The sequence below is a fragment of the Emydura macquarii genome, unplaced genomic scaffold (genome assembly GCF_026122565.2).
Source record: "Emydura macquarii macquarii isolate MOO-44397 ecotype Brisbane River unplaced genomic scaffold, CSIRO-AGI_Emac_v2 contig_2452, whole genome shotgun sequence".
NCBI lineage: Eukaryota > Metazoa > Chordata > Testudines > Chelidae > Emydura > Emydura macquarii.
Window position 1 is genome coordinate 3,824,526 of NW_027132589.1, and position 9,583 is coordinate 3,834,108.

The window sequence follows — 9,583 nt, forward strand, 5'->3', positions numbered from 1 at the left end:
ACTGGCACAGGTGCAGAGAAGGGCTACTAGGATGATCTGAGGAATGAAAAACCTGCCTTGTGAGAGGAGACTCAAAGAGCTTGGCTTCTTTAGCCTGACCAAAGGAAGGCTGAGAGGAGATATAATTGCTCTCTATAAATACATCAGAGTGATACATACAAGTGAGGGACAGGAGTTATTTAAGTACAGCACCAATGTAGACACAAGAACAAATGGATATAAACTGGCCATCAGGAAGTTTAGACTTGAAATTAGAGGAAGGTTTCTAACCATCAGGGGATTGAAGTTCTGGAACAGCCTTCCAAAGGGAGCAGTGGGGCAAGAAACCTAGCTGGCTTCAAGACTGAGCTTGATAAGTTTATGGAGGGGATGGTATGATGGGACAGCCTAATTTGGCAATTGACTGATCCCTGACTACCAGCGGTAAATATGCCCAGTGGCCTGTGATGGGATGTTGGATGGGGTGGGTTCTGAGTTACTACAGAGAATTCTTTCTTGGGTGTCTGGCTGGTAAGTCTTGCCTACATGCTCAGGGTTTAACTGATCACTATATTTGGGATTGGGAAGGAATTTTCCCCCAGAGCAGATTGGCACAGGCCCTGAAGGGTTTTCACCTTCCTCTGTAGAATGAGGCATGGGTCACTTGCTGGTGGATTCTCTGTACCTTGAAGTCTTTAAATCATTATTTGAGGACTTCAATAACTCAGTCTTAGGTCAGGGGTCTATTATAGGAGTGGATGGGTGAAGTTCTGTGGCCTGCATTGTGCAGGAGGTCAGACTAGATTATAATAATGGTCCCTTCTGACCTTATAGTCTATGAGTCAAATAGTGTGTTTATAAGGACACTTGACCACAGAGTGGAATAATCAGAAATGTAACTTTTTGATTAATAATGCCCAGACTAAGCTCAGTCATATATACCAAAGTCCACCATTGTTGTTAAAACAAGGAGAACAGAAAGGGGAAATGTATACAGCTATTCCAGCATGCTGGAGAACAACAGTTCTTGAGGTGACTTTGCATTGCATAATGGACTGTTAAAACACATTTAAAGAGCATCAAAGAATATGGAGGGACTTTGTATAAATTATATGAATTTTCAACTGGACTTTTCAGCAGCTAGCAGAGCGTTGATGAAGAATCTTCAACTTGAGCATGTATAACTGCAAAGCTGGTTCATGGAAAGCAATTTGCCAGAGGTAAATTACTGACTGGATCAAACCAGCCAGCATTCACGGTATGTCCAAAGATTGTTGCACCAATAGTTATGGCCTACTTTGTCTTACACAAGCTGGTGACACAAGATGTGCTTCTGAAAGCCAAAGTTACCAGGAAGGGAGAATACTGAGATCCTCGGCCACCCCCTTGGGAGTCCTCCTAATGACATCAAGTACCTATCTCCGAGAGACACCTTTAACTGTCTCTTTCTGTTTTCCAGCAATGCAGGTGCCAACTGGCACACCAGGAAAAGGCTATAGTTGCGTCCATCCTTTGCTCCCCCTGTGTTTGCAGCATCAACTCCTGCTGTGAACAATAATTAAACTGAAAGCTGACAGCTAAGCAAAGATCTGGTGACAAGTAACACACAGACCTTTTTTTTAGGTGCTGACCCAAATCAGTCAGTTGACCACTTCCTGAAACTAGGTACCTAATTAGTAAGGAAGTGTACATGCTTTTGTGTGTGCGTTAAAGATTGTCACAGAGTTACAGTGTGTGTCATTGTTTTGTAACACATTCCAATCAACATTATGGTAAGAGAGCTTTGAAACTGAACTAGTTACTGTTGTTGACTAAGGAAGACACACTAGTTAATGGTTTCATACTGCCTTTCAAGTTCTAGGTGAATTCAAACATAAAATAGATCAAGTGTACAAGCCTCTTGAACTGCACTCAGTCTATACAGTCCGTCATAAATGTAGGAGTTTAGGTAGTTAGGAGTGTTAATCAGATCTTGGGGCTAATATCATTAATCGGAAAATAAGTAACTAGAGTTGGCTACTATAGATACAATGGGAAGGAGATTTTGGTGAACTGGCATGTAAATAACTGACCAAATTGTCCTGTGATCTAGCTTTGGATTGTTTTTCCTTTGAAGCTTGGATAACCAGTTGGCACACGTGAGGCCATATTCTGAGGGACTCGGTCAAAAATTTAAACAAAATCATCTTCCTAGGAAAGTGATTGAGTGTAAGTGTTGTTTTCTATTGTGGTTGTGTGATTAGATTCCAAAAACCTGAAAGGCTTATATCAATCAACTTTCTTGTTTACGTTAGCTGAATCATAGTTCAATACCATTTTTGCCTTCTTATGTCCTATACTACTAGTTGTTGTTGTTAAGGACAGTTAATAAAACTAAATTCAACTTTTAAATTCTTTTCTTTCATTAAGCAACTGAAATTAAAAGAACCCTAAGAAAGAGGATACAGGTCATCAGTTAAGCAGTAGCTTAACTAAGGTTTATTTTATACCTTATCTTTCTTGCAACAAAAAAGAAAAAATTCAGACAGAGCATAGCATGTTACTCTGTAAGAGCCACCTTGAATTGACGCACAACAATCTCCCCATAGAAAACAACCTGGGCAACTCCTTACTTTTAAAGGTATAGCACACAAAGCCAGAATCCCTCTACATTCACCTAATTATATACACATACTAGACACTACCCATCTCTTTCTCTCCCCAGCAGCACATGCAGACCTTTAAAAAAAAAAAAAAAAAAAAAGCCAGCTTGCTTCTTCAGTTAACTAAAATGCAAAAAAGTCCATGGAGCAAATATCAAAGTGGAACTGTATTCCTCAGTGAAGAGGGAGCAGCATAATCAAATGCTCTTTCACCTTCTCCACTTACCCACAAACACTCATAGCAACATTGCAGGACCACAGCTGTGACACGTCTCAAACTCCCAGAGGCCAGGAGAAATGCAGTCACAGTTCCAGGATGATGTGGGATTCATTACTATCAGCTGCTATTGTTTTTCTATGGAAACGATAGTTCATGAGCCAATGTAACATCCATACAAAACCACATGCCATGTGGCATAACTCAGGAAAACAGCCTTCCGTCACTGCAATAATGTATGGACACTGGCAGATGTCAGAGGCTGAGGTCAAAAAACAGAAAGAGGAGCTAGTCCAGGAAAGTTCTTTGACAAAAATTAATAGGGGGTTTTAAATGAATCAAAAAATGTTGCAGGTAACCAAGGTAACAACTTTAGAACAAGAGTAATTGAAATTACAGCAGCAGCAGCATGTGAGACTCAGGTGCAGTGACAGAACCTTACCTTCCTTATGGTCTTTTCACTCACAGTGTCTGCTATTGCTACCCTGGTATTCTCTCTGGCACGACCTACAGAAAGAGCAGTGGTCCCAAACCCTACATTTTACCATAGTGACACTGCAAGATTTGGTGATAACTGTGGCACAGTCTATGTTGACCCTGAGTTATTAAATCCCACTGTCCTATGTACTGTGCCCAGTCAGTTACTAGAGATCCCAAACTAGGAAGGCATACAGCTGATATTGCTGTGATCATCTAACTCATTCACACGGCATAGTTCCTTTAAAAATTGCCACCTAGAAATAATTCTAGCTATAATTTTTGGCTGTTTTGCTAAGCCTGGGGTAAAGATGGTAACCCAATGTACGGACAAATAATCCAGGCCTATTTGCCAATCATACTAACCCGTACAACTAAATAAATGTGACCTCCTAATACCAAGTGCTGTCAAACAGGAATTGGAACTGCATACGCTTTGCACCTGCAAGCCTATCCATCCGTTTAGGCATTTGAAGTTGCTGTACTTTTATGCTTTACCTGTACCATTCTGGGGACTTGCAGCAGTTTGTTTTCACTAAGTATCTTTTCTCCTAATAACTTGCAAATGAGTCACTTATCTTCTTTGGAAAAACAAATCATTCTGAGCAGGGCAACTTTTTCTCTTTGATCCACTTTCACAGTTCTTCATTCTGACTTTCATATTTAATAGTCCAGTTAAAACACATACTCATGCAGATCTATCCCTAATTAGATGTGGACAGTAGTTTTTCCTCTCATTCTGATAACCTCCTAGCTCAATATCTCCTTGATGGAAAAGTTTTAAGGTATATTTTATGGGTTTTTTTAAATGTACTGAAAAAGGGGGGGAGGGGGGATTCTTTGCTGCTCTTTAGATTCCTTCCTTTATATTTTTTGCCATTTTTATTGACTGGATCTGAGGTATGTAATTTTTTAGGGTATGGTATTAGAACATTAGTAAATATTCATTTCTGCAATGAATACAAAAATCGCTAGAACTACATACTCAATTTTTAAAAGAAAGTTATAATTAAAAATGTGGATAATCTTGTGTCATAAAGAGGGGTTTTTACAGCTTTCCTTATTAATTCAAAATTCTCACTGATGTAATGGGAGTTTTGTCTGAGCAAAAAATGTATGATCAAATCCTCAGCCAGCCTGGGTTAAATTTTCAGAGTGGTGCATGCATAGTTAGAATGAATGTGCACCATCTTGCTAACATTAATGGGAGTTGCAAGCACAGTTCCCCAAGCATGTTGCTAAAAAATGTCCTCCTGTAAGTGCTACAACACTTTTTTTTTTAATCTTGAAAAGGGTACTGGCTGTCCTACAGAAGGGGAGCATCACACTCTCCTGAGGTTGTAGAGCCAATGCTCCTCTCTCTACAGGGAAGAACAGCAAATGTCAGCTCCCCACCTTCATTTACACTTTGATTAATAAAGTCGCTGCCAGTGAAAAAACTACCATGTACTGTAAGGAAAAAAAAAGGTTTCCCTCTAGAGAAAAAGGCATATGGCAAAATCTTCCCATATTTAACATGGACAGGACATACATTCTAGCACGGCACTATTACATTCTCGCATTAAATGATAGTCATGGTGCTGACGGTATTTTTAAGGTTGCAAAACTACTTTCATTGTATCAGATACCCTGACTCACCTTAAATATAGTCTCATGCAATTACATCAGAAGTAAGTTAGTACTCAATGTAAGTAAAGATGCCTGAATCTGGCCCTTTGCAAAACCTGTTCACTCACTTGTAACTGTCTGAAAACTACTCCATTTGGATGAAGCCTCACTTGTCTAGTTTCAGCCCAAAGATGAATCATTCTGGAAAGTGTGCTAAAACTCTGCATTTCCAGGGAATGTTTTTCATCAGTCACGATATTTTTTCATATTTTTTTTTGAGGGAGGAGTTGCGTGTTTTGCATTCAGACAAAGAGTGGCTTGTTTTGAAACATTTAAAACATACCCGCATTGTGAGCAAGAGTATTTGGCAAGTTTGAAGGAACTTAGTTCAGACACTTGTGCTCCCAATGTTTTAACAAGAAGATACCAAATAATGTTTCACCCACAATGTAATAAACTCCATTCCTCATGGGGCTCTGTGCCTGCAGAGAGGAGCAGGGTGGGACTAGATAATCTCCTCATCTGTTTTCCTGCTTAAATAAAATCCTCTCTCGGAATCATAAGTAGGGAGGGAGGCAACACCAGATGGCAGTGGGTATATACACTATGTTCCTGAAAAATATGCTAAGTATATTGATAATATACCACAGCATATATACACAGGCGCCCAGTGTCTCCCTGAAGGGGAGCCAGGTTTCTGCTCTTCTAAATTTTTAATTTTTTTTTAACATATAAGATTCCTGACCCCTGCTGCAATCTTATACATTCCAAAGACAAGCAATTTGCTCCTTGGTATTTTTATAAGCCCTATGGATAAGTAATCTCTGTTAGGGATAATTAAGCAGTCCACGACAGTGCAAATCCATCAGAAACAAGGAAATAATCTCAAGCTGAATTTTAACAAGGTCTTCTTATGGCCCCCTACTCATCTCTTTCAGTGCATCCCTGGCCATAATAGAAAATCGCCTGGGGCCTGATTCAAAGCTCACTAAAGTCAACGCAAGGCTTTCCACTGACTTCAATGGGCACTGGATCAGATACTATACATACGCATAGTTTTCCATTTATGGCTAGAATGTGGTAGATTTATGTGGCTGTGCGAGGAGAGCCCAAGGAGAGCCCCACACCAGCACCCCATGCTTGGCTGAGCACAATCACATTTGAGTGCAATGACCGCATGAGTCTAGTGTTGCTAGCAACCCCAAAGGGGCAGAAAGAAAGTGGGGCCGTAGCTGAACCCTTTCGGCATTGGCCAACATGGCGTGCCTTCTTAAAGAGTGACTATAAAGTGCATGCCAAATGCCTCCTAGAGCTCTTGCTGGATTGATGCAGAGCTCCAGACTGACCCCACTACTGGGCAGCTTCTACAGTATGGGATAGGACATAATCTGGAACCAAGATTTTAACAACACACTGGCGAGAAGAGATCAGGATTTGACAGCTGGTCTGTTTTAGCCTTGATCATCCCTGCACCCTAGGCAGCTGTCCTTATTTCTGTAATACCACCTTTATGACATTAATATTTGGTTGCACATTTAATTTAAATGTTGCATGCTCTGTGGTTTTGCCTACAGAGAATACACTGCAAACTACAGAATTAAAAAAATGTACACTGACATCCATGGCAGCCTGGCTGCAAAGCTGCCAGACCTACTGAGCTTATCCATGCCACCTTAAAGATAGGGGAGGTGAAAGCATTTAGTCCCCACCCTCTCCCTCCTCCCTAGAAAGACAAAAACCCCATCGTGCCTTTAAGATTCCACTGGAAGGACCATAGCAGCCCTGCCCAGGGCTGGTCTTATCCCTTCCACCAGCCTTTGGCCAAAAATGATAAATTGTCCATGCCTTAAGGGTGCTCTGTTTTTTGGCTCTCAGCCTAAGAGCATACCAAGTTTGATTTAAAGGTGCAAAGGCATCTGACTAGACTGTACATTCAAATTAACACCCTATCTTGTTCATTTATGTTTCATGCTACACTGAGGCAACACCATGGCTGAAAATGTACATGCACAGAAGCCAGGAAATTCAAAAATCACAGATCTCATTGTTTCCACAATCCATCTATTTTGAACACATACACTGGAGCACAACCTTCGACATTATATATAGACAGACATGTAGGCTTATTTTTTGTGAGAAATATATCAGATTCATTTTTTAAAATTGCTTCTAGACTGTGATCTTGTGTGTCACATTTCAGCATAAACATTTTTCTGGAGAGTAAACTAGCACTGGACAAAACAATTGTGAAAAGAGAAATACAGGTTGGGATCTTCAACCATCTTCTGAAATGAATGGAGCCCAAACTAAGTTCAAATAACCCTGGTGCCCTTTCTACTTCCAAACCAACCCCCAACCACTCTTCCTACTTGATCCAGATCCAAATCCAGTTGTCAAGCCATTACTGTTATAGTGCACTAGCCCATAGAAATTTGAAACTATCTGCAGTTTGGAGACCAGCATGGAAACTGTAAAACCTACCGCACTGAAACTCAGTCTTCCCCATTATTTGTGCAGCAAGTGCCTCTGCCAGGAATGGGAAGGGAACATGAGGAGGATGTTTTTCATTGAAAGGGAACATGGCAGTTCTGGCATCTGGGCCAGGAGCTGAGCTCTGGCAACACTTAACCTTGATGGAATTAGCAGGATTCCAGAAACTAAGGGATGTGCTATGATGGGGCAGTCATCTGTACGGCTATGTCTACACTGCAGCATAAGACTGTGCTTAAGCTCGGGTTAAAGCCTAACCCATTTGCATCTACACTGCAAATGTACTAACCCAGGGCTTGGATGCAGAGTCCAAGCATGAATCAAGCTGGGACCCAAGGTTCAAGCTTTGTTGGTTTGCAGTGTAGATGCAGTCCCACTTGACTTGTGTCCTGATAATCTGCTGTAAGTATACTAAAATTCCATGGGATAGTCCTCTCTATCTCAACAATCTCCAGTCCACTCAACTGAAAACAGAAACCACACTCCCTTGGCATTGGGTAGCAGCCCAGTGGTAACTCATTCTCTTCTGATCGCCAATCTGCAAGCACACTATCAGAGAGCCTTCTGAGTTTGCAATGGAGACTGAACTAAACAAACCTTCTGCAAAGTAAGCTGCTTCATGGTCCTGGGAGCACAGCCAAATTATGGTGAATCTCTGATGCAAGGCCAGTAAAACGGTGGACTTCAACAAAAGCACCAGGAATGACCATGCGTACCAGCAGATAGCTGAAAAGCTGGCAGCACCACAGATTTTCTGGGCAGGTCATCAATGCAGGGAACATATTAAGAGGCTGAAGAGCAAGTACCAGAAGACCAGAGACAATAACTGCACCTCACGCAACTTGCCAACTGCATGCCCATTTTATGATGATTTTGACCGGGTTCTGGGCACTGCACCCACCGTGGAGCCAACCGTATTTCAGGACGACCTGGTCAGCTGGGTTGGTGCCCTGATAGCCCCTGTATCCAGCATGTGGATTGATGGAAGCCAGCAGCAAACTCCCAGTGAGGGGCATGAAGTGACTCTATTAACGAAACCAGTCCCCAGGGCAGGCTGTGTATCACAATCAACAGCAAATTCTCAGTCCCTATTTGGAAGTTGTCTGCCACACACACACACCCAATTTCCCCTGAGGAACAGCCCGCTACAGAATTTGTATCAAACCCAGTGGAGACAGAAGCCACCTCAGAACCCAGTAAATTTATGACTCAAATTTACAGTTTATTATTACAGTAATAGGATTTTTTTTTTAATGGATGCTTGAATAAAAATATAGAAAAAGTTCCTGTGTATGAAAGAACAACCACATCATTGGCACGTGCTGGCACGTGATAACACTGATCTAACATAAACAGAGGATTAAATTATGCCTTGTCCTGGATTGGGGCAATAGATACTGGAAGGGCAGAGGGAACCCTTTTCCTCATCCCTTCCCTCTCTTGTCCTGGGCACCTATGCAGGAGAGAGTCACCATTTGACTTCCAGTACACAAGGGAGGAAAATGGCTAGCCCTGTATCCTATGTGCACTGGGCGTCGCAAAAGGAGTGCTTTGGGGTAGGGTGTGGGCAGGGCCAGGGACATACACCCATATATGCTAGGATGGCTTTTTAAACGTGTACAAAGGCCACTTTTTACTTTGCTCTGCCCCCAGCTCCCAGAAAGAGCTGCACCTTATACAAGCACAATGCCTTCCGGCACTGCTTCCTTAGCTAATGCTCATCCATTCCCTCCAAAGCATGGCACAGTTTTACTGGAAGTGAAATTTGGCCTTGAAGATGTATACTGATTACATTACATTAATATATAGTCCTCATATTCTCCTATAAAACCTCAGGCATTATCATTAAAACACTGTTATTCTTTGCTGAGTATTTCTTAATTCAGTTTTTAGATAAGACATAAGACCAAGATCCTGACTACTCACCGACTTAAACATCCCATGGCACACGTTGCACATGCTTAGCCTCATCTCCTGGCCAAATTCCAATCAGAGTAATTACATTCTTCCTAGCATAGTGTTGCTTTGTGCTGTAAAACAACTGCTATTTCCCAACTTGAAGCAGCTGCATTGCCATGTCAGGTGAAGCAATCCTTGAGCATAATCTGAAAAGTATTTGCTTTGAGATATTTCTGGATGAAAGGTGACACATAACTGTAAGACAAAAATA